This window comes from Monodelphis domestica, chromosome 7 (assembly GCF_027887165.1).
Source record: "Monodelphis domestica isolate mMonDom1 chromosome 7, mMonDom1.pri, whole genome shotgun sequence".
Classification (NCBI taxonomy): domain Eukaryota; kingdom Metazoa; phylum Chordata; class Mammalia; order Didelphimorphia; family Didelphidae; genus Monodelphis; species Monodelphis domestica.
The window spans coordinates 180,412,024-180,438,751 of record NC_077233.1 but is presented as its reverse complement, the minus strand read 5'-3'; positions in this window follow the sequence as shown (position 1 = coordinate 180,438,751).

The window sequence follows — 26,728 nt, the reverse complement described above, 5'->3', positions numbered from 1 at the left end:
GTCCTCATTTGCCATTTTATATTATTTTATTTGATCCTTAGAACCATCCGGTGAAGTGGAGATTGCAGCTTTTATAATCTCCATTGATGACTGATTGTATTTTGCCTTTCTTTGTATCTCCCCCCTTAGCAAAATGTCTGGCACATAGTAGGTCCTTAATAAATATTCATTGACTCACTCAGAAAGTTTAAATGGCTTGCCTATGGTTATACAGCTAGTTAGGTGAGAGTTAGAATTTGAACCCATGTCTTCCTAATCACAAGTTAAACATACTATCTACTTATATAATGCTGCTTCACTCCAGAGCAATTAGCTATCCTTCTGAAGTTCAAGTCACCAAGTTCAAAAGAACTATATCCTAGGGTACTCAAAGATGTGATTACTGAGACTAACAGGGATCTTTGAAAGACCATGAAGAAGAGGAGAAGTATAGATCAACTAGGTAGCACCATGCATAGTACACTAGGACTGGTTAGGAAGACCTGGGTTCAAATGTGACCTCAGATACTTCCTAGCAGTGTGACCCTGGGCAAGTCACTTAACTCCATTTGCCTCTCTCTTTACCTTCTGTCTTGGAGTTGTTACTAAAGAAGATAATGAGAGTTGTTTTTTTTGTTTTAAATAGAAGTACAAATATCCAGATTTTTAAAGGCAAAACTAGTCCTTCAAAAAAAGATAATCTGTCAACCACAGGTCAATGGTTTTGACTTCTATGTCTGGCAAAATTCTAAAGGGCATTAAAAGAATGACTTATGAACCTTTATAAAGGTAAGCAGTCTTCACCAACCAGCAGAGCATCACCAAATCATTTCCTTTTTTAACAGAGGAACCAGAATGGCCATTTCAAGCATTGCATGTAGAGAATAACCAGATTATGGATCAAATGGAAGCAATGGACAAACCACCCTTAGACAAAGATAAGAAAAGAAGGAGGACTGATGATAATAAAGTTAGATAGATTCATTAATTATTTGACTGACCAGACTCAAACAAGGATCATTAATGGGTAAATGAGAAAATGCATCTTTGGTTCTGTTATGGCCAAAATCTTAACAATGATTTGGATGTGGATGGTTTATTTGTAAAATTTGCAGATGACGCAAAGGAAGGACTGGGTTAACATGCTGGATGTCAGAGAAAATAATGTGTCAAATCTAATGAGAAGAAATTTAAAACTGACAAAGTTTATGCCCAGGCTCAAAAAGTCAACTTTTATACAAGTGCAGGATAGGATAAATATGGTGGGCAACTGTTCTTATGAAAAAAAAAAACAACTTTTTTTAAGGTCTGGGGATTTCAGTGGACTGTACATTCAATATGAGTCAACAGTATTATATGGTAACCAAATACTAATGATGTCAGGCCACATGCAGAAAGCATGGTAATATTTCTTAAGAATTAACTTCATTATTGACAAAACCACATTTTAGAAAGGATATTATCAAGACAAAACACATTCTAAGGAGAACTAGAATAGTAAGTAACTAGACGATCATGTCCTAAAAGGAACCTTTATAGGACCTAAGGATGTTTATTCTGGAGAAGAGGACACTTGGGAAAGGATATAGTCGCTTTCCTTAAGTATTTGAAGGACTATCGTGTAGAAGGATTATACTTGTTCTGTACAGCCTCGGAGGGACGAACCAGCAGTAATGTTTGGAAGTTGCAAGAAGGCTGATTTAGACTTAATTTAAAGAAATACTCTTTACTAGTTTGAGGTCTCCAAAAGGAGAATGGATACATTGGGAAATAGTGGATTCCCCCATGCTGCCTAGAGTTCTTCAATAGAATGCTAAATGGAATATTTTTAGCTATGTGGAAGAGGAGGCTCATGCCCACTGTAATGGAGGGATTGAAGAAAAGATGGTGATGATGGTGTAAATTTTAGTTCTACTCCACCCTGCTTAGTCTTTAGAATTCTAGCAACAAGGAATGTATACACCCCCACTTAAGGATTAACTGTGAGGAGGATGGCCTATGACCGACATGTGCTAGCAAGTGACAAATCATAAACAACTGGCAGACCCCCTGGGCTGTCCTAAGCCAAGCTTAGGCTACCATTGGTACATGTGAGATGCAGGAAGTAATGTAAAGAACTGCCTTTATATTTCACGTCACTTCCTTTCTCTGGCCCTCTCTCAGTGGCATTGGGTTCTCTCAGCGGTGTTGGGAGCTCTGGGTAGCATCGGGAGCTCTGGGCAGTGTTTTGGTATGCTTGCAGGTTTTGGTTCTGTAGCGTGGTTTAGGTGAGGCATCTTCCCTGAGTGACCTTGGTGAGTGGTTAGACTGATTCCTCCTTTCCTTGACCTCCTAAAAAGACACTATCCTCTGAGGAAGCCCCCATCTTGGATGAGGCCTTGTGGTTGGAAGCCAAGCTAGATTTAATCTTCTGAGAAGGCCCCTTGGCTAAGGCCTCTGAACTCCCTTTGACTTACTCCAGGCCAGAGAAAATCTCCTACCCTTACCCTCTTCTCCTTCTTCTTAATTTCTTCCTACTATTTTAATTAAACCACCATAAAAATCCCAAACTGACTTGAATTTTTCATTGGGTTTGAATTTTAATCCCTGGCAACCACAAATATAATATAATCAATCAACAACCCTAATTTTTACCCCTAACAATGGGGAGAAAGAAGGAATGGGATTGAGAGAGTGAAGAGATCTTTCTTTTCCTCCCTTCTTTCTGGGGGGAGATCAGCCAAGGCCTGTCTCCTTGAAAGGGGAGTATATCTCCCCAGAGAATGTTTTCTGGGAGATGGAAGACAGGAGACCAGAGAAGGAATGCCTCAGTGAGATGACAAGATGCCTCCCTCAGAGGAGCTCAGGGCTCCTGAGGTCCAATCTATCCTTGAGAGGCAAGATGATTTCCTATGCCTCTGCTTCCCCTAGGGACATTAACTGTCAGTCCCTTTCAGGGTCTTAGGACTACTCGATTGCCAAGGAAAGATGTCAGTTCCTTGATTCAGGCCATCTTGAATCACTGGGATCTAGAAGTCAAGCCCCTTTGGGGGAGAAGTGTGACCCTCCCCAAATCTTCAATCCCCTTAATTATGTTGTTTAGAGACTGGCCCAGACCTAAATCTTAAATATAAGGTAATTTATTGGAGTTCAAGCAGTGAAGGGGATGGCAAGGATGGTAGGTAGGAAAGTGGGTAAACAGGGAAGCCCTACAAATTGTCCCCTCCAGCATGTTGGCCCTCCAAAATCTGCGGGTTTAAGGCTTCTCAGCCTTGACCACTCTTTCTTGCCAACTGCCTTTTAGTCCTTACTCTCAAGTTAACTAAATCTTGAATATTGAAGTCCAAGGACAGGTAAGGGAGAGAGACAGAGAGAGAAATCCTTGGAAGGGATCACTGGATGGCTCCCTTCAAAAGTCCCAATCTACAATCCCACTGAGGACTTTAGACTGCTGTCATGGAGAGTTTGATTGGAGGTATTCAGGGGTTCAGAAGGCATAGTAGATTTCCAGAGAAAGAGGTTCCTTCCCAGCTTCAGGGAATCCACCTCCCTCCTCAAGTTCCCAGCTGGAAGTGAAGTTGCCAGTTGGATCTTCAAGCTTCTGACTCTCTCCCAAAATTCTCAGTTTTTTCTTCTTGATCCTCCCCTACTCTCTCTTCAGCTAGTCTCTGTCAGAGACTGTTCTCTCCTCGATGTAGAATGTCTCTTCTCTTATCTTATACCACTTGTAAGTCAGATTATGTGAGCTGAGAGATTCAGAGATTCTGCAATTCCTTACTCCAAGGTGTATTATTGTCTGTCGACTTCCAGTCTGCCTAGAAGTCACATTTTTCTGCTTACTGTAGAATCACAGAAGTTTATAGCTGGGAGAGATCTTAAAAATTATCTGGTTTAGTTTCCTTTATGGAGGAAAGAAACTAGGGCCTATATAGGGAAAGTAACCTGTTTAAGACCTTACATAATAAGTGAATTCAATTGTAAATGCCTCTGTATGGGATGACTATTCCAAAAATGACCCCAACCTTCCTCTAGATTATATCATCCATTACGGAATTATGGAATTAAAGAGCTCCAGGTATAGAGTTAGGAAGACCTTAGTTCAAATTAGACCTCAGACATTTACTCACTATGTGACCCTGGGCAAGTCATTTAACCTCGGCTTGCCTCGGTTTACTCATCTGTAAAATGACGGTAAAAATTTCACCTACCTCCCAGGGTTGTTGTAAGGATCAAATGAGATAATAATTGTAAAGTACTTAACACAGTACCTGGAACATAACATAAATATCATATATTATGTAGCTATTATTATTATTATCTACTTGCTTCTGATACCTACTGAAACATCCCAGACTGAATACTCAATAGTTACTCAATACCTGTGGTAAAAGGATAACAGAAAACCTAATTTCTTATTACTCGCCTTCTGTATTCAATTCATTTAACATTTTAGCTAAACTGTTGTCCTGAGTTAGGAAGGACTTGACCAATAGGAAGCGTAAGATTCTGCCATGCCAACATTATCTTGTAAAATTGATTTTCTAGGACAGTATAAGACCAGTCATCACTGTTGACCTTGAGCATCTTTTTTGACTGGGGTTCCCTAGGTCTCAGGTCTACACCAATAATATTTTAAATGGTCCTGACTTGGCTTCAGTACTGAAGATTTACATAAATATCCTGAAGCATAAGCAATCCAACATAGCCAAGTATTAAAGATCAAAGTAAACATCAAAGACCAGCTGTGGCTTTCCAGTGCTGGTCAGGGAGATGGTATCTTTGTACTAAACACCTCTGGTTGATTAATTCCATCTCCTTAAGTAGTCCCAGGGACAATGGAGGCCAATCATTGAATAAGCCAGAAATTCTTCCTCCACAATCAGCTTTCCTTCCTGCTCATTCCTCATCATCTAAGGAGAATGTTTACTCTTCTTTACTCTTTGTAGAATATGTTTACATAATTCCTATATAATATCAATATATTTCTATATTCCACAAAGAGACTATTCGTAGTTTTGGGAAATGCCCTGAGATGAACTTCCTTCCAGAAGCAGAGAAAGAGAGAGTTCACAAGACCAGAAGTCCATCTGAGAAGTAATTGGTTTCTGCCCAGGTATCCACAAATCCAGTTAACACATTCTGTCCCCACTTTGGGATCTACTAAGTGAATTTATAGGACTGATTTTAGCAAGGATGTGAAGGAAATTTGGATTATGCTTCATCCCATAAAGGGAGAGGCAAATTACAGAGGAACACAGAACTAAAATAAAGAGACTAGAAGCCCTGGGAAAAGCTGACTCCAGGGATAAACTAGGGAAGAAAGGGGCCAGCCAGGCAATTTGGGAGAACCAAAGATCAAGGCCAAGTATAATTAAGATTTCTATAAGTAGATAATTTCCCTTTTTATTTTAAATCCCTTTAAGTTTCACTGTGGTGATTAGCATTTAATAAAACATAAAGCTAAATAGAGGTCATGAGTTGATTTCACAGAGAGAAGACAAATAAGAATATGTATTGCTTTCCCAGAGGAATACAAGAATGCCAAAGAGAATAAGGAAGAACTCAGGAGGTTCTGTCAATGACACAGAATTAGCACTGACCAATTAGTATTTCCTTGAGATTGAGAGCTCAAGCAGCTTGCAGCACAGTCCAGCACAAGACTTCCCCAGACCCAATACAATAGAGCATAACACAAGCACAGGTACAATGGAAATGCTACTTGGGAATAGCACTCTTCAGCCAGAATGAGGTCTCATCTCATACCTGTCTCTCACTCCTATCAATTAACTCATCAAGTGAGAGACAATCTAGAACAATGAAAAATGTGCTAGATTTGGGATCAGAGGACTTGAGGGTGAAGTAGAACATTGTCAACTATTACTTGTATGACTTTGAGCAAGTTTAGCTTCTCTGGATCTCACAATATAAAATGAAGAAGTTAGATTGCATAGCCTTGAAGGTCTCATCCAATTCTAAATCCATGATCTAAAAACTCTGTAGCCATGGTATTAGGGAAATTTAGGAATACTAATTAAGAGGCCCTAGTCTCTCTGTTATTATCTACTGTCTCAGAGCTGACACTTTCATTAAGACTTTTAGCAAAAAAAAAAAAAACCCAAACAAACATACAAACAACTTGGCAGCCAGGGCTGCCCTGTTATTCCCATAAATCTCCTGCTTCCCTGATTGATATAATATTCAGGGGAGATTTTTAAGGATAATTGGGGAGGGAAGGGAAGGGAAGGGAAGGAGAGGAGCTAGGAGGAGCTAGGCCAGGCATCAGAAAGATCTGAGTTCAAATCTAGCCTCAGACACATATATGACCCATGGCAACTCACTTAACCCTGTTTGCCTCAGTTTCCCCATCTGCAACATGAGCTGGAAAAGGAAAGGACAAATCACTCCAGTACCTTGTCAAGAAAACTCCAAATGGCATCATGAAAAGTCAGACACAACTGAAATGACTGAACAACAAAGAAGATAGTGTCAGCAAGATACAAGTAGGAAGTATCAATCAGAAAAGCATTGCAACTTGCTAGCAAAAAACCAAGTCTGATTCAAAGTGGGTAAGCACAACCTTGGCTTTATTGAGAGTAGTGCATTTAAGGTACCATGACGCACAGAGCAATGGCCAGAGGACTGGTTTCAAATGATATAATCCATGAGAAAAATGCCAGCATGGGGGAAAGGGTAGAGTGTCTCTCTAGCCTAATATCTTTATTATATAGATGAAAGAATTGAGGTCTAAAGAGTCTAATGACTTGCTCAAGGTCATACAAGTCATAAATGGCGACCCTAAATCCTATGACAATATGTGCTTTTCATTGCACCAGGGTGAGGGAAACTGAAGAAAGAAAATATCACAACTAATTCTCACAAGCCTAATATCTGAGCCTCTTGTATAGAAAGAAAGCTAGAAACTCACTGGGCTCATCAATAAGCTGGTATTGTGTGATTTAGTAGAAAGTTCACAGAAGACCTAAGATCAAATTGTGGCTTTGCCACTTACTGGGAAGGTTGAGTCACTCTTGAAACCTCAGTTTATCTCTAAAATGGAAGGAAGAAACAAGCAGTTATTAAACTTCTACTTTAAACCAGATACTGTTAAGCCTTTTAAAATGTTATCTCATTTGATCATGACAACAAGATGGATATGGGGAGGTAGATGCTATTATTAACCCCATTTCACAGCTGAAGAAACTGAGACAAACAGATTAAGTGACTTGCATAGTCATACAACTTGTGTAAATAAGTATCTAAGGCTAGATCTGAACTCGGGTGTTCCTGGCACCAGGTCTAATGCTCTAGAGCAGTGAGGGTGACCCTTTTTAGAAACCAAGTACTCAAACTTCATGCTGCATGTGAGCCCCCTACTCCCTAACCCCAGACAGAGGAGGGAGGAAGGACTGCCACTGGACTGCTAGGCAGTGGGGAGGGTGATTTGAGAAATGTCCTTAGGCAGTATGGAGAGGGGGAGGTAAGCAACCCCCTCTGGCACCCTCCAGCACATGCCATAGGTTTGCCAGCTCAGCTCTAGGTAAAGATAATCTTTGTAGTAGTGCTATAAGGATTCAGTGAGATACTGCATTTGGTGCTGGGAAGCTTCCTTCAAGAGCAAGAGTAAAAGACATGATTCCTGTGAAGCAGTCAATAAATTGCCAAGCACTCCCTGCATGCCTAGTCCCATCCTGGGTGTTTTTGTTCAGTTGTTTTAGTCATGCCCATCTCTCTGGGACCCTATTTGGAGTTTTCTTGGCAACATACCAGAGCAGTTTGTCATTTCCTTCTCCAGTTCATTTTCTAGATAAGGAAAACTGGAAAACAGGGTTAAGTGACAGCTCTGAAGCTTCTACGGTCAGATTTGAACTCAGAAAGATGAGTCTTCCTGACTACAGAGCCAGCATTCTATCTACCATGCTGCATAGTTACCCCAACAGTTCTATTTCCTTCTCCAGTTCATTTTACATATGAGGAAACTGAGGCAATTAGGCTGAAGCAACTTGTTCTGAGACACACAACAGGTAAGTTAGATTTGAACCCAGGAAGATGAGTCTTCCTGACTCCTGGCCCAACACTCTATCCGACCACTATGTTTTGAATCAAAGGAATCTGTACCCTCGTTGAGGAGATAAGAGCCATACACAGAAAACATTAGAAAGTCAGATAGTGTATAATGAAATGCTAAATTCTATCATACTGATAAATGTTGCAAATAGAATTCAAAGAAGGAATAAATTCATAAGGAGTAAAGTAGTCAAAAAATTGTAGACAGTCAGTGCCAAAGGGAGCCTAGAGATTCAGAACAGTCTGGACTAAGCCCCTCATTTCATAATTAATTCTTCATCCATAAGGAGATGGTGACCCAAAAAGTAGAAGAGTGTGTGTGTGTGTACACATCTAAGTGTGTGTGAGAGTGAGTGAGTGAGTGTGTGTGTGTGTGTGTGTGTGTGTGTGTGTGTGTGTGTGTGTGATCTCTTGAAAGAACAAACTACCACCACCTAGGTCTCCAGGCTCTCAGGATAGTCTTTCACCTATGCCATATTATTTAATCAAAAAGCTTCATTTTAACTGCTGTTTAGCCAAGTCCTATGCTAGGCTTCAGGAATACAAATAAGAGAGCAAGAAAACCCCTGTGCTCCAAGAGCTGACATCCTAACTGGGGAGATACACATTCACATAGAAGAAAATACAGGATATATGTATATATATATATATATACAAAGTAAAATACAAAGTAATCTTGGAGGTGGGCGTTGACAACTCATTGAATCAGAGAAGGTTTTGTTCTTTTTTTTAACCTTTACCTTCTGTCTTAGAATCAATACTAAGTATTGGTTCCAAAGCAAAAGAGTAGTAAGTAAGTAAGTAGTAAAAAAGTAGTAAGCAGTGAGGTCCAGTGACTTGCCCAGGGTCACACAGGTAGGAGGACGTGTCTGAGACCAGATTTGAATCCAGGTGCTCCCCATTCCAGATCTGGTGCTTTATCCATGGTGCTACCTAGCTGCCCCTCAGGGGAGATCTCTTGAAGGAGGTCACACTTCAGCCTTGAAGGTAGAGCTAGGTTCCAGGAAACAGAAATGAGAAGGGGAGCTTTCCAGTCCGAGTGGGAGAGCCTATGCAGTGATATAGAGACACAAGATGAGGTGTCATATATTCAAGAAAGTTTGACCAGAATGCAGAGCAAGCATATGAAAGGGAGTACTATTGTATCAGCCTGTAGAGGTAGCATGGACTCCAACTGTATGAGACTTGAAATGCCAGTCAAGGACTTAGTATTTTTATCTTCAAAGCAATAGGGAGCCACTGAAGCTTTTTGAGCAGAGAAAAAACACAGTCAAGTCCATGCTTTAGGAAAATCAGATTAGAAATTGTATAGAGGTTGGATTGAGGGATACTAAAGATAAGGAAAATAGTTGAGACTGTTGTAACAAGCTGGTTTAGTAGAGATGAGGGTCTAAATTAGGGACTGTGGTATGAGAAGAGAGAATGGCACAGGTGCTGAGAGATGTTTTATAGACAGTCATTAAGATTTAGTGACTGATGGGATATGTTGAATAAAGGAGAGTGAAGTATCCAGGATGACTCCAAAAAATGGTGGGAGCTAAAAGGAAGGACTGGCCAAGTCATTTAACCCTGTTTGCTTCAGATTCTTCATCTATAAAATGAGCTGGAGAAGGAAATAGCAAACTGCTCCAGTATCGTCCCAAGAAACCCCCAAATGGGATCACACAGAGTCAAACAAAAGACTAAACAACTAGAAGAAATGACCAAACAAAAACGGGAAACCGACTCTACAAAAGTGTGTCAGATTAGCTAATTATCCCCTGGAAATGTCCAAATCTACTTTAGGAAGACTATCCTGCCAAGCGAAATCCAAACGGTCTGTGGCTACAGTGGACTCCTCACTCAGTTTTGCCCTTTGTTGAGATTGGACAGCTCTTCTTCAGCCTTCAATTCCGAGAAGAGTCCGAGCTTTTCTTTTCTGGGATGCCCCTTCGAGCTTGAGCTCTAGCCAAACATCATCAAATAATGGTGATGGACTGGGGCAAATGTATCCAAGTGCCTGGGAAGAACCCAAAGCCTGGCGTTCAGAATTCTTCTTTCCACATCCTGAATGAATCTCTCTGAACCATCAGGAATGAAAGGGATTCATTCTGCAGCTTTTACTCCTTTACTGCTGCAGTTACAGTCTTAAAAGAGAAGCTAAAATGTGTTCTTGGCTAAAAGAATGTCAGGGGAAGAAAAGATTTACAGTCAAGAATGCTGATTGGTTTTATTATCATTACTCTTACTATCATTATTATTATTGTGTCTGTTTATTACTATTATTATTGTTCATTTAGGCAGCATTTTATTTTTGCAATGTGCTTGACAATTACTCCGGCCCAGGGAATAGGAAGTGGCTGGTAGGAGGCTGAGTCCTCTGAAGTTCCTGGGAGAAGAAATAGATGGAAAAATAGTGTCCCCTGCAGGTGGAAAGAATACCAGCAAGAGCTCTAAGCTGCCTGCCCTGTGGAAGAGACCTTGGGACCAGAATGGGGAAAACAAACCTCAAGCCAGAATAAAATGAAGGAGGAATTAAAGTGGGGCTGGGGGAGCTGGATGGGGGGGGGTTGGGGGAGAGGCTGGGGAGGAAACAAACTAACCCTGGAATTGAAGTTGAAAGACTTAAGGTTTGGGTTGTGGCTCTGTCACAAGTAAGAGCGAAGTTATTTGTCCTCTCTGACACTATCTTCCTCATCTGATAGAGTGAAATGGGGGGAAATGTTGGATTTGGAATTAATAGACCCAAGTATCAATCCCAGTTCTCCCACTTCAATTTCTTCATCCATAAAATCATTATTAATTTTAAAAATTATTAATTTTAATAACAATTGTGAGGATTTCTTTTTCATATACTGGGAGAATCACTGTGTATTCTTATATCTGGGATCTGCATCAGAGATACCATCTAGTCTGCTACTTTGGGCATTTTCCTTGTCCTTGGGAATCCCAGGAATATCTTCCTTTTTTAACATAATTTGGTTAATAAGTGAAGGAGACATCCTGTAGGTATGAGGTGGGGTAGATAGGTTGATAGATCATCTCTTAATTAGCTATCCTGAATTAAAGATGTTTTGGCATATTCTAGAGTAGGGATGAAAAATAAACTCCTAAAAATCTATTTATTAGGCTGCCTGACCCAATTCCAGTTGCCCCTGGTTGCAAAAGAGCCATGAAAACCTGTATCATTTTATTGGTTATGATGTTGGCCTAACCAATAAACCTGATACAATCAATAAGCTTATATACTTTCCCAAAATTCAGTCTCTTAAATTAATTTTAATCATAATGCAATTATAAATTAACAAAATGATTATTGACCAAAAAAATAATGGAGTAATAATGGATGTTCACATACTTTGTATTTATCAGATTAGCTAAATGGCACCTCAATTGCCGAAAAGAATAATAAAGAAGCAAAAAATGTATTTTTAAAAAGCATCAATAGAGAGAAAAAGAGCACACTCAGTTTGAGCAGCTTGAGAATGGAGCTATGATACTAGGAATACAGGTAAGAGATTCTATTATCCAATAGAGGGATGGTGACAAAAGCAAATTATTTCCCTCACTTCTCAATCTTATTGTTTCTGGGAAGAGAAAAAAGGAAGGAAAGAAGGATGGGAATATAGTCTTAAAATCACAAAACAATACATTTTCAAAGCTGGGAGAGAACAGAGATCTCAACTCCTTAATTTCAAGAGCTCAGTTCTCAATCCCTGGGCAATCCATCTTGGCCCAAGTAGAGGACATATCATACAGTGAAAGTTCAACTCCAATAACCAGGCCCAATTGTCCTGAGATGGCTTAGTTCTCACCTATTCTATAATGAAGAGCCAGAGAGTTTTCTAGAAACCATCTGTCAGCACTTACCATTCATTAAATTTTTATCAAGAGCTATATCTAGCTCTAGATGACATTTTATGACTTTTGATTTTTATGGTAACTGGAACCTATATGAATCAGCTGAATAAAAAACATAAGCCAAGATTGAATATGACATATTTTGGCTTCTCATAACTTCCTATAATCACTTGTTGACTCTGTTCAGAGCAAGATTAACATAAAAAACTCTATTCATCATTTTCCATCAACTAAAAAGATGTTATTTACTGCCCTACTGAAGTCTCTATCTTTGAAGAACTATGGAAAGCATTCCTTCCACTCTCTCTGTCTGCAAATAAAGAAAAGAACAAGAAAAGTTCCAGAGAGGCATAAGTATTATCCTTTCTCTTCCTTCTGAGATGCCATACAGGAGAGTTTCAAATAGTGTGACAAGATCATATACAGTTCCACATGCACACATGGAAATTACAATTGCCCAAAATATGGAGTGATGCAAGAAATATTTCATAAAGCTTGTCCAAGATTACTGTTTATTTAATTCTTAACAGAGGTCTTTCTTAGTGCACAAAATTACTTTCTCCAACTCGAATGTAATGTGGAAAAGAAAAAGGCAAAGAAAACCAACTTCTTTCTAAAAAAGAAAATCTACTCTGTGCAGAGCCTCTGGATGGAATTTCAAAGAGCAGCCATTCCAATGGCATCGTGAGCAGAAATTTCTATTACAAATATCCCCAAATGGTCTTCCAGACTCCACTTCAAGACCTCCAGAGAAAGGCAATTACTACCTGCTAGGGCAAGTCATTTCACTTTCACATAGCTCTCTTTTTTTCTATATGTCAAAGCAAAATCTGCCTCTCTGCAACTGTCACCAATTGCTCCTTTCTACTTCTGGGGGTCAAAAAAGTCATATCTACTCACTTTTACAGAATGTTGAATATAGGGATATGTGCCCCATGTATAATTGAAAATCTGTTACCCTAAAAAAAGAACATTTCCCAGGAGCCCACTGACTTCCTGTCCTTATGTACTTCCTGTAGATAGGGGATAATCAGGCAAGGATGTGGAAGGTCCCACCTCTTTACTTCCTGGTGGTGGTAAGGCAGGTGTTTGAATTGGCTGACCAGCCATGGGCACATGGTCTTTATTTTGTATCTTCTTTATTCTTTGATTTCTAATGATCATTAATAAAACTCTTAAAATATAATATTTTATTATTGAGATTTAATTTTAACTTTTACACCCACCACTACCATTTGCACATAATTTCTCCCTCAAAAAAAATTCTCACAGAGAGTTCCGGCTCTGGGTCCTCATTCACTCAAAAATTAAAGCTCAAAAGCTCCCACTAATGTATTAGTTTTTCTAATCAACCAGACAACAAATAAAAGCATTTAATCAAATATCATAGCAAGAAAGGAATTGCCTCTTTCCCCCTATAAACCCAGTACACCCTCTCACAAATTCATATATCATTAGTATGAAGATTGAATTTAGCTCTCTCCTGATTGTAACAATGAAGGTACTTCACTCTTCCTTGATTGTGAAGATTAAATTTTAATCCCATCTATTTTTAGATTTTAATCCCCAAAGTATAAAGCACAGTACTAAAGTTGAGTATGGAGATCACCCATTTTGGATTTTAACCAAAATCCAAAAGGTGGGAACACCCATTTCATACATTGAATGGGAAGTCTGTGACCCACATGTGAAAGAGTGGGCAGTCCTGGAGTGGAGCATCAGCTGTGATTGGTAGATGTAAAATTTAGGGGAAGTGACACAAGAGGAAAAGGTCTTTAAAAGTGGAAACAGAGACACACAGAGGGCAGACATTCGAACTTGGAGTGAAGGAACACTTGAAGGGAGTCACTTGGAGTGAAGACATTTGTAGTAAAGACAGACACTTGAAGAGAGACTCTCGGAGTGAAGAGACACACTCTTGGAGTTTGAGGATGATAAAAGAAACTGTTGCTTGAACTGACAATGTGGTGAGTATAAAGGCTGACTTTCTTCCTTGCCCTTTCTGGAGCCATGAGCCTCAGGAAAAGGCCCATCATCTTAAGACCCCTTTCCCCTCGCTGGGGCCTTTGAATTCCTATCTGGCTCAGAGGAAACCAGAGCTAGCTCTCCTTCTCTCTCTCTGTCTCTCTCCCTCTCTCTCTGTCTCTGTCTCTGTCTCTCTCTCTCTCCCTTTTTCTCTCTTCCTTAATATCTTCCCTCTATTGTAAATAAACTACCATAAATTCCATTTTACTTTAGTAATTCATTTTGGGGATTTAGAAATTAAATCCCTGGCGACCAATTAAATATTTGGGCCAACCATAAATTTAACATTAGAGAGAAAGAGTGAACACACATAGTTAACATATGTAGCTAGGAGCTATTGTAGAGAAGGAGCAACCCACTCCTCTCATATCTTCTGATGATTGCATTATATTTGTAGTATCTGCCAAGCATGTAGTTTCTGCCTCTTGTATGGGAATAGCATGTTGGCTCTACAAGGCATTTCTCCCTATTGATCTCACATGGACTCTGAGAATCATGCTCTTCCTGGTTTTTAAAGTATCTCTTTGTTTGTGAATCCTCTTCTCCTTTCTTAGCAACTACTCTAAAATAGAACAAGCAAACATTGCCTTGCCCAAGGTCACACAGGTGGGAAGTGTCTGAAATTGGATTTGAACCCAAGTCCTCCCAAATTCAGGCATGGCACTCTACCCACTGAGCAACCCAGCTACCCTACACTATCTGTTAGCCTTGTCTTTCCTGGTCAATTGATCATGGAGTTTTTTCCTCTGCCTCTAGCTTCTAGCCTTAGCCAGAGACTTTAGCTTTAAGAAGAGAAAAGTTATTTTCTCCTGCCTCTCATAATTTGTATCTCAAGGAATTGAGCTCAAGATCTTTTAGAGTGTCAGGTCCTTCATATACCTAGTTTCAGATTGGAAAAAAAAATCTTTAGGCATTCTATACCACAGAAGAGGAATTTATCTGTTCTCAGAACTTTGGCTATAATAGCTTCAACTCTCCAAAAAGAGTTCCCATTCATAGGAGTTAATCTCTATTGGATCATACAATACTAACCAACTAAATAGATCCCACAAACATTAGATCTATTTTGAACCTTAATTTTCTGCCTTCAAGGGATAAATCTCCCTGACCCAACTTTCTATTCTAAGATTCAATCTTACTCAGAGTTAATAAGTCCTTTTAACTCCTTACTTTATTGAGATCCCATTCCCCAAAATTTATATAAGGAGGAGGCAATTAGGTGGTTCTGTGAATAGAGAGCCAGGCCTGAAGATGGGAGGTCCTGGGTTCAAATCTGGATTCAGACACTTCTTAGCTCTGTGGCCCTGGGCAAGTCACTTAATCTCCCTTGATCCTAAAACATAAGGTAAGGGTTTTAAAAAATTAATCTAAGGAATGAAGATGCCCTAGGACACAACAATGCCATCTGCTATGAGATTGAATAGTTGAAGGTTATGCCAAATTCTCCAGGGCTAGAGCTGAAAAGGGAGGTGTTGTTGGATTTTGTTACTAGTAGGGTCATTGGTAAACCTTGAGAAATCCATTTCAGAATCATGGTAGGGACAGAAACTAGACATAAGAGTTGAAGGAGAAGATAGAGAAATGGAGGCATAAAGTATAGATAATCTTTTCAAGTAGTTTGATCCTTAGAGGAAGCAGGAGGTTATGATAGTGTATGAATGGGGCAGAAGGGTCAAGAAAAGGTTTTCCTGATTGGGGAGAGCTGAGGGTTTTTTTTAAGGTAGACGAAAAAGAGCTCACCAGAAGGGATAAATTAAAGATACAGTAGATGATTGTTATATCAAGGTCCTGAAGGAGGTTGAAGGGGAATGTGAAAAGTCTTAGAAAAGCTACAAGATCAAAGAGAGGAAAAAACAAAGACTGAGAAATTCTGAGGACTGGAAATGTCAAGGGAGTCTCTTTCAAGTGACCTCAATCTTCTTAATAGCATAGTGAATAGGATTTTGGACCTGGAGTCAGGAAGAACTGAGTTAGAATCCCACCACAGATATGTAGAAGCTCTGATGCATTAAAAAAATCACTCAACTACTCTGGGGTTCAGTTTCTTCCTTTGTGAAATAAAGCTTTTGGACTCTGACCTCTAGAGACCTTTCCAGCTCTCAATCTTTAAGTCTGTAATACTAGAAAGTAAGATAAATTATTTGAGGAAATTATAAAGGTAGGGTATGTTTGGGGAATTGAGAAGAGGAAAAAAAGAATGAAGAATTTACTGGATAGAGGGATAGACTGATGGATAATAAGAAAATTGTTAAGAACCCCAATACGACCACACAATTCCTTCCTAATACAAGGATAACATCAATGCTACTTGAGAAAAGCATGTGGACACCTGGAAGGTCACTTTAGGGGACTCCCAGCAATCATCTCATCTATCCCACTGCCTCCAAACAGATACAGTTTACATCATGTCTAAAAACCTGTGAGGTTTATTTTTGCAGAGGTGAGGATACCAAACTAAAGCGCCAGTTCTCCTCAGTAGCTTCTACTCCACCTCCAAGTGTAAGGAATCCCACTTATCCAAATACCTTTTAAAAATGATAGAAAGCCCAATAAGAGAGGGACCAAGCCTGGGAACTGGTCCAAAAGAATCCTTTTATCCATACCACATCTAAGCCAGAAAACAAATGTAGAATTGTGAAAGTCCAGCACAATACCATAAACCGGCGTTTAAGGTGTAGCAGTCCACCCCTAGCTATGGACAAGGGAAACAGTTAGAAGGTACAGAGTGGCTTAGAAGAGAGCATGCTCAGTCTTGTGCATGGCTAGGAAAGCCTCTGACCCTTGACCCCAGCTTCTCCCAGGTGAGGCGGGAAAACAGGTTTCTTTGTGTCCACCTGGCTAAGAGAAACCACACCTATACCTTATCGTCAACCAATGATAATCATCCCTACGTATTGTGTATATTTGCATATCAACAAGATTAAAAGGTGAGCCACAGCAGTCTCCACTCTCTCTCTCTCTCTCTCTCTCTCTCTTTCTTGGATCTTAGCTCTCACCGATGTCTGTCTTTAATTCCTTTCCTTCTCTATCTCTCTCACCTGGGACCTGGCCTTTGGCCAGGCACTTTCTTTTCTCTATCATGTCTCCAACCTGTGTGTGGTATTAATTTTGGATCTCTGGATGGATTATGCCTTTATGTCATCCTAAGATCGGGGTTCTGCTGTGGCTCCATTATAATCATTAAGGCCTGGTTTTCTGACTCATTTCTGCCATCTCATATCTATTACTTGGCTCTGCCACACCCCTCGTGGTATCCTAAAATTCTATCCTTTCTCTATCTTTCATACCTTGTGGCTTCTTGTGGGCCGAGAGGACACATAAGGGATTCAAAAAGTCTTCTTGACTTTACCTTCATGAAGCTGGCATTTCTGACAAATAGATCCTGAAAATTGCAATAATGCCTTATTTTCCAGTCATAAAAAACCAGAGACACTTCAACTAGCAGCCAGAAAAAAATGGCATATGATTTCATTAAGTCCCCCAACAATAAGATCTTCTTTAGTCAATTTTCTGATTGGGTCAGGGTTCCTGTATCTCTCACCTATCTGTTATTTTGAATCTAAATCAACTTGTCTTCCTAAAAGGCAGGGTGTCAAATTATGCAAAACAAACAAAAACTACTCCTATTTTAGGCTATTTATAAAAGCAGCAGCAACATCCCTGAGCTAACATTTCTACCATCATTGGTACTGTCATTGTCTTCTTTATCCTTGGAAGCAACTGTTCTATAAGGAGTCATCTGAGTTCTTCAAGGCCACCTTCTTCATGTCTTCCTTGTCCTGAAATACTGGCTGGTAGTGGTCATAGTGAGGAATATGATAGTAAAGCGGCATCATCTTCACCACTGCCATCATATCCAAATTACCATCTACATCTATCATCTACATCTTACCATCATAGGGATGGTCAGAATTATTATATCATTGCAGATGGCAGATATAAGGATGATAGTTTTGATCATTGTGGTGGTGATGATGGTGATGAAGATTAGGTTAGTGATAAAGGCTTAAATGGTGATGATGGTGACTTTTAGTAATGGTGATGGTACCTGTTACAATGATGGTGGTGATAGCATATATGATGATGGAGACAGTAGTGAGGATGAGAGTAATGACAAAAACTATGGGGATAATTTCTTCGTGGTATAATGGATGTTGAACCAGAAGGGCAGGAAGACCAAGGTGTAAAATCGATCTCAGACATTTACTAGATATATGATCCTGGGCAAGCCTTTCTAGATTGCCAAGATTTGGTTTTATGCTCAAGAATCTTTTTTGCTATTTTTTGCTAGATTTAGTTTGGTAATAACTTCACTAGGATGAATACCTATCAGGACAGTTGTACCATTAGCTTTTTCACACTGCACATGCTCAATGCAGATGATACATTTCTTTATGTAAACCTGGACTATCTTACCAATTTGCTGACCATGGTAGTGTCTAAAAGCCATCTAGATGTCATCATCCTTTCCAATGAGCATAGAGCAGTCATTGTATGTCTGTCTCAGCTCTTTGGAAAGCAGGGAGGACATGATCTTCTTTCGCAGGTGGGATGATACACTGAAGTTTCTCTTGTATTGCTTGTCTCATTTTGATGGGGGCCACAAAGGAATTGAACTCTATTTGGATTAAAGAAAGGAAAGAAAGGAGGAGATAGGTGGTAAATAATAACTCACATCCATAGCTCTTTAAGGTTTAGAATGCCTTTCTCCCAACCACCACTTTGGGAGGTAGGCAGGGCAGTTTTACAGAAGAGGAAACTGAAGTTTGGAAAGGTTAAGAAACTGGCCCTGGGTAAGGATCTTGCCACAAGGAGAAACTTAAAAGCCTTTGAGGTGGGGCCTTTTTCCCCACACATAAAGTAGTACCCCCCACTGTACGTGACTCCATCAGCAGGATCCTATTCAGGATGGGCAACAGCTATAGAGGGAGAAAAAGTCAAGCATAATGGGCAAGAGAGGGCCAGTGAGACCAGTATATCCCGACACCTCTGCCTTTGGCTTAGGGAGGCTGAACATAGTTCTTTATAGCTCCCAGTTGCTATATGTTTGTTTCTTTCTTCTTCAAATGTAATGTGGGCCATGTCTCCTGTCTCCTCTCTCAGATTGAGAACACCCTAAGGCAAGAAACAATCTATCCTATTCACACTTTCCCAGATATACATAAACACCAGTGCTGAATTCTCTGAGGAGGGGAACTATGCTAAGGACATAACATTTATGACTTAAAACCTATGCAATAACCTCAGATCATACAGGAATAAGCAAAGTCGGGGCTCAAATCCAGGGCTTTTGAGTCCAAATCCAGTGCTTTTTTTTTTCTATCCTGACCTGCCCCTTGAGAAATAGCTCTCACAGAAGCAGAGAATTCTGACTCCCTTTTCTTCTCCATCCCATCACAGATGCTTTCCCAGAGCTCTCTCTGAATACAGGAGCACTTGGTTCTTGTTAGGAGGGAGTCAAACTAGCTGATTTCAAAGGCACCTTCTGCATAGACATGTCCTTGTCTCCCTCATAGAATATAATCTCTTTTTGAATCACACTGTTTCATTTGGTATATCCATATCCCCAGGACCTGGCATTGTGCCTGACACAAAGGTGCTTAATAAATGCTTGTGGGTTAAATGATTTTGTTGATGTTCAATCATTTGAGCTGTGTCCTACTATTCATGACCCCATTTGGGGTTTCCTTGGCAAAGACACTGGAGTGGTTTGCCATTCCCTGCTCCAGCTCATTTAGAGTTGAGGAAACTGGGGTAAACAGGGTCAAGTGACTTGCTCAGATCTAAGCCTGGATTGAGTCTGAGTGTCTGAGACTGGATTTGAACTCAAATAAATGAGGTTTTCTCACTCCAAGATAGGCACCCTATCTGCTACCTGACTAAATGATTGGATGATCCTATATTCCTGAGATCAGTCCATAACTGGATGACTGACTGATGTATAAATATATATATCACAGAGGCATGTCAGAGCCAGCTGGAATTGACTCTAGAGAATGATTTTCAACTTTCCAGCACATGTACTTATACCTTAGAAATTAGTAAATGTTACAGATCAGGACTTATTTTGTTTTGTGAATTATCTAGACTTTAAAAAATAATAATGCATTACATTTTAAACTCTGCACTTGTGTAAATAATTTTTCAGTGAGCTGGTTGTTAAACAGTTACCAGCACATCTTTGTACATACAATATCAGAGCCAAACCCTAAAATAAATGTCTGAGTCCTTCTCAGAGTACTGCAGCCCCCTTAAACAGAGTGGTATAGTGGAAAAATTATTAACCCTGGAGTCAGAAGACCAGGGTTTAACTGCCCATCAGGATAACCTTCAGCAAATTATTTAACTTCTCAGAGCTTTAATTTCCTCAGCTGTAAGGGGTGGACTAAATGATCCCATAGCTCTAAATATTTTTTTAAACCCTTATCTTCCATCTTAGAATCAATATTGCATATTGGTTCCAAGGCAGAAAAGTGGCATGGACTAATCAATGGAGGTTAAGTAACTTGTCCAGGATCACACAGCTAAAGAAATGCCTGAGGTCAAATCTGCACCCAGGACCCCCTATCTCCAGACCTAGTTCTCAATCCATTGAGCCACCTCATTGCCATTGCCCTCAATTATAAATCTTTTAAATAAAGTCCTTCCTTAGTCCCCTGACCTTAGATAAATAACTTCAGCACTCCCAGCCTATTTTCTTATCTGCTGTTTTCTGTTGGTTGTCTCTCGAACCGAGGATGGAGATTGTCTTTGTGCGTTTTTGTGCACAAAGACACCTGTGCATGAAGATTTAAGTGGAAAAGTCCATGCACAGAGACGGTCCCACTCTCTCGGTGTTGGAAGCCTGGGTCCATTGGCACAAAAAGTCGTTACACCTGGAGACTTCCTCAGCTGCATTGGATGGCCGTGCTGTCTTTTGTGCTCCATCATGCCCTAAGCACTCCACAGCGCCTTGCTGCATCACCATCTCAGCTGTTGAACCTTCTTGTTGGTTTCTTCCGCCTGTTCCACCAAAGCAGTCTTCACATGCTGGGTGAGCAAAGCCCTAGTTCACCAGAGGTCAACGTCGACCCGATGGCTACCCTCACAAGGTTGGAGATAATAACACTTGTACAACTTACCTCCTAGGGTTGTTGTGAGGAAAGACCTTTCTAAACCATAAAATGTCGTTTGCCTTTAAGTGATTAAAGGAAAAAAGAAGCCACTGCCCATGGATCTTAATTAATTTCAAGAGGTTTGGAATACCAATTGGAAAGCTCCGACAACTCACCACCAGGGCTAAGGTGAACCAGCTTGGTTCACAAAATGAAGACTATTCAGTGAGAAGAATGGACACAGGTCACCTAAAGCCCCAGGTGGAGGGATCTGAGCGCCCTGAAGGAGTCCCTGAAGGAATGCTCCAAACACAAAAGCCAACGGGGTATTCATTGGGTTATCTGTATCTGGCAAGACCAGGCATGGGCAGACGGGATTAAGGAAATTAGACATGGAGAAGGGGCTAATTCACTCTAGTGAAGTGGAGAAGTTGGAAAATTTGAAGGGAAAAGGAGGTTAGTTGATAGTCGGATTCCCCACCAGCAGGAAAAGGGGTTTAGGGTCGTTAGTGTTGGTCTTTGACAAGATGGCAGGTTCCTTGTCAGGGAGTCGGGACCTTCCTCCTGGCTTCTTTAATGAACAGTTTGGGAAGGCTGCTGTGCTACTTCCAGCAATATGGGTCTGCTTTGAGCTAGCTGGTCAGACACTATGAGACACTCCTATTGGTCGTGGGCAAACCTGAGGTGGTTCTCTTCTGCTCAACCCCCTGCTATTGGCAGCAATCTGAACCCATTCTAATCAGCCTAGCCAAGGGTCCTCTGGAGCACTTACTTCTAAAGGGGTTCTATTGAAGGTTGGGAACTCTCCTCTAATTGGGATGAGTCACTGAGCAACGTGTCTGCTACTTCCCCTTTTTTGCCCTTCTCACTGCCAAGAAAGTGCCAGCTACTCAGGGTACTCGCTGGAGGAGGACGCCATACTCTGTACCAAGAAGTAGCTCACAGCCTAGTCAGAGTGCGCTAGCAAAACCTATCTTGGAGATCTCAGAAGAAAAGCCCAATTTCCTCTGGCCTTAACATTCCAGTTAAGGTGAAAAGGCAGTGAATGACAGAGTGCCTTTCATCTCCTACCTCACTTGCCTCTCTCACTGCTAGCAACAACTTACTTTTTTTATAAAGATATTTTCTTTTACCAATTACATTAATAACAGATAGCCACATAAGTTGTCCAGTTATATGATCCAAATTGTCTACCTCCATCCCTTCCCTCCCAACGTCCCAGAGCTGGCAAGCAATTCGATGTGGGGTATGCATGTATCATCATGCAAAATATATTTCCATATTATTCATTTTTGTAAGAAAATAATCCCATAAAACCAAAGTCCCCAAATAAAAACCCAAATAAACCAAAGTGAAAAATGTATGCTTTGATCTACATTCCAGCTCCAACACTGTGGAGATGGATAGCATCCTTTGTCATTAATCTCTCAGAATTGTCCTAGATCATTTAGAAACAACTTCGGAGAAGACTTTTTCCTTGAAGGTAAAACCTTCAGAACCAAAAACCAACTTTCATCCCTCACTTCTGTCTTCTAAACTATTGTTTCATCCAATCTGGTAAGTTTTCCAGGGACTGGCCAATGCCCTCAGGTAAGTCCTACTGTACATAAGACTCATTGGCAGCCTACAATTCCATAAGTATTGCATTGGACTGAGAATTTTCTTGACCAACTTCCTTATTGCATCACAGTGAATCCCACTGGTTCCTTCATCCTATTGTTTTTGTTCAGTCCTGTTTCAGTCACTTCTTACTCTTCCTGACCCTGAGGTTTTCTTGGCAAACATACTGGAGTGGTTTGCCATTTCCTTGTCCACCTCTCCCAGATGAGGAAATTGAAGCAAACAGGGTTAAGTGACTTGCCAGGATCACACAGCTAATAAGTATCTGAGCCTAGGTTTGAACTCAGAAAAATGAATCTTCCTGACTCCAGGCTTGGCAATTTTATCCACTGTATCACTTAGCTTTCCCTACATCCTATTAGTCCATTCAAAATACCCTCAGAACACTGCTGATTTGCTGAATAGTGAGCAGGAACAAAAAAAAATTGTATAAAATAAATTTCTACCCTGTGAAGCTGCTACCAACTAGCAAACAAATTAGTAAGTGAGCAAGCTAACTTGCTTTGTTAGCCTAGTAAGTCTCTTTTCTTTTCAGTTTGGCTGCTCATTTTATTTGCCCTACAATTTTGGACACCTGTTAGTGGTCATTAGGCTCTTTCTGGGCTCTCAATGAAGCCAGGCTGAGAAATTCCCACCATTTTCTTTCCCTGTCTCTTACTAGTTGTTATACTTTCTCATTCACTTTGTTTTTAGATTTAACAAGTTCAGTTTCTACCCATCTTCTCCCTCCCTTTGTAGCTCTAGGCTTCTCTCTCATATTTTCTTCTAAAAGCTCTTACCTACTGTCTTAGAACCGATACTGAGTATTGGTTCCAACACAGAAAAGTGGTAAGAATAGAGATTAAGTGACTTGCCCAGGATCACAAAGCTAGGAAGTATCTGCATTCAAATTTGAACCCAGGACCCCCCATTTCCTGCCTAGTGCTCTATCCACTGAGCTACCTAAATTATCCCTGGATTTCTCTTTCAAAAGTTCAGTTTTCTAGTGGATCCCCAAGAATATAGCTCCTCATCTCTCCTACCCACCCACCCAATCCCCTTCATTCTGTCTGGACCTGCCTTTCTATTCCTATTTCCCCATCCTAGCATATATATATATATATACCCATCATCTAGCTTCTCAAAAGAAGATGAAAGCAGAGAAAAGGAAGAAGAAAAACCTCAAAATTGCCTTAAAGTCATTGTGCTCAAAGGAAAAATATCTCTTCTAGCCTTCCAGGCAAGCACAACTTCCAGTAGGATATTTGGAGTGTTACACCATCATTTTTTATCACAAGCTTTGTGCTGAAAGAGAACAGATAACATCCAGTATGAAAGCCTCCATTTGTCCCTGAAATGGATGCAATAAAAGGGAGATAACAGAACTATTTCCTTGATCGAGAGTATATTGATTTTCCAGTGGCCTAAATATTAATTTGTAAGATGCATCCTTCATAGCAGAGCCTTGTTCTTTATAGCACTCATGGAAGGGGGAGGATGTAAGGAGACAATGCAATGAGTATCTCAGTATTTATGTAGGAAGGAAGGCTGCTGTGCTCAAGAGGGCTGCCTAAGGGAAGAATCTTGCCACTCATTATTTCCCCAGTCTTCTTTCCCCAGTCTATGTACCTCCAGGACAAAATATTCTAGTCCCGTGTTGGCAAACCTTTGGCACATGTGTCAGAGGGTGCCAGAGGGGGCTGCTTCCTTCCCCCTCTCCACATGCACCTGAGAACATTCCTCTCTTCACCTGCCCCCCCCCATCAGCCCAATAGGAGTGCTTCCTCCCTCCCCTGTCTGGGGTAGAGAGGGGGCTTCACATGCAGCTTGAAGGTTGTGGTTTGGGCACTCGGTCTCTAAGGTTTCTAAAATGTTCCCCATAACTGTCTAGTCCATAGTCTTCTCTTTCATCCCAAACTCTTTGGTTTAATATTTAATATATTAATATAATAACATTATGTTATATATCATAATGTATTCTATTATAATATAGTATATTATTACATTAATATAATTAATATATTACTTTAATCTTTAAAAGGGTCATGTGGTACAGCAAATAGAGTTCTGGGCTTGGACTCAAGAAAACCTGAGTTCAAATTCTGCCTCAGGCACTTAGCTTGTGATCCTGCTCAAGCCTCTTAATTCTTGATCAGCTTCAGTATCTTCATCTATAAAATAAGAAGGTTGGACTTGATAGCCTCTAAGATCCCTTCAAGCTCTAAATCTGTGATCCTAAGAAAATGAAAATTATTTCTATCTATAACTTCCAAAGGTTATATGCTATAGAAAGCCAATTTTGACTCAATATTAGGGGAAAGTTTCTAGCAATTAGATCTACCCAAAAGCATAATAAGCTATCTTACTTCCTTCTCATTAGAGACCTTTCAACATGGGTTGGGTGAGTTTTTTAGAAATGTTGGTGAAAGTATTCCTGCTTAGTGGGTTGATTAGGTTAGATCAGAGGTATTCATTCAGCCAGCAGGCAGAAATTGTAGCTCAAAACACTCCAGAGTAAGGAGGGAACCAATTTAAAATGTAATTGGGAATTATTTAACAAAACAAATCAAAATACAATAGAACATGATGTTAATATGTAGTTTTTTATATTAATATGCAGCTCACGAGGACCCTTATGTATGGTTTAATAGCTCATGTCTATTTGAGTTTGACACCATAAGCTAGATGACCACAGAGACCCCCTTCCAATTCTGAGATTCTGCTATTCTTTGGCTTCCTGTCTATCCCATTCATCTGGTACAACTGCCTTATAACATTTCCCGTTTTTGTTTTAACTGGTATTGATAGTTAGTTCCATCTTATAACTCCTTCCAGGGCAGAAGCTCTTCAGAGGGCTATATTTTACATGTCCCTGTATCCCCCACAACACCTAGGAGATTGCCCGTGTAACTAGGAAAGTCTCATATTTAGTGAATGAATTCTGAAAGTTTTGGTGGAACAAGACTCAATATGAGTCCAAGGTAAACCAAAGGGTAACAGTCAAAAAACAAAACAAAACCTAACAATCTCCAGCTGCATTAAGGGAGGCAGAGTATGTAAAATAAATAAACTGGGGCACAAACCCAAATTCTGGGTTTGAATCTCAGTTCTGCCTGCCCATTGCTACTTATGTAATTTTGGGCAAGTAACTTAACAAATCTAAATATGTTTCTTAATGAAATGAAGCTGGTCTAGATCATACTCATAAATCCTTTCCAGGTTTAAATCTATGATTGTATGATTCTGCAGAGTATTCTTTTAATTTATATTCAAAATATATTTTAACAAGAGGTTATTATTTCTCACTCTACTACCTTCTACTGAACAATTTTTTTAAAATCCTTACCTTCCATCTTGGAATCAATATTGTGTATTGGTTCCAAGGCAGAAGAGTGGTAAGGGCTAGGCAATGGGGGTCAAGTGACTTGCCCAGGGTCACACAGCTGGGAGGTGTCTGAGGCCAGATTTGAACCTAGGACCTTCCATCTCTAGGCCTGGCTCTCAATCCACTGAGCTACCCAGCTGCCCCCTGAACAATTTTCTTTTTTTTTTTTATTTAATTTGCTTTTTTTGGTTACAATACTCACTTTATTTCCCTCCCTCCCCTTCACCCACCCGTTCCACAGCCAACTCACAATTTCATTGGGTATTACTTGTGTCCTTCATCAGAACCTATTTCCATGTTGTTGATGTTTGCATTAGGATATTCATTTAGAGTCTACATCCCCAACCATATCCCTTAGACCAATGTATTCAAGCAGTTGTTTTTCTTTGGTGTTTTTACTCCCACAGTGTTTCCTCTGAATATGGATAGTGATTTTTCTTGTAGATTCCTCCAGGTTGTTCAGGATCACTGCGAACAATTTTCTTTTAAAAGAAAAATATCTCCCCAATCCTGTGGCCCAAAAAAAAAAACAAAATGTGGTTCCCACATCAACTTTGTTCAAAACTATGTCTCCTTCTACATTTTATATCTATCAGCTTTCTGGTAGGATGTGGATAGCATATTTCACGTTCAGTCCTTTGGACTCAGAGTTCATCACATCAGAGTTCTGAGGTCTTTCAAAATTGTTTTTCTCTATAATGTTATCATCACAGCAATAATTGTCCTTCTAATTCTTCCCAATTCACTCTGCAGCTGTTTGTAG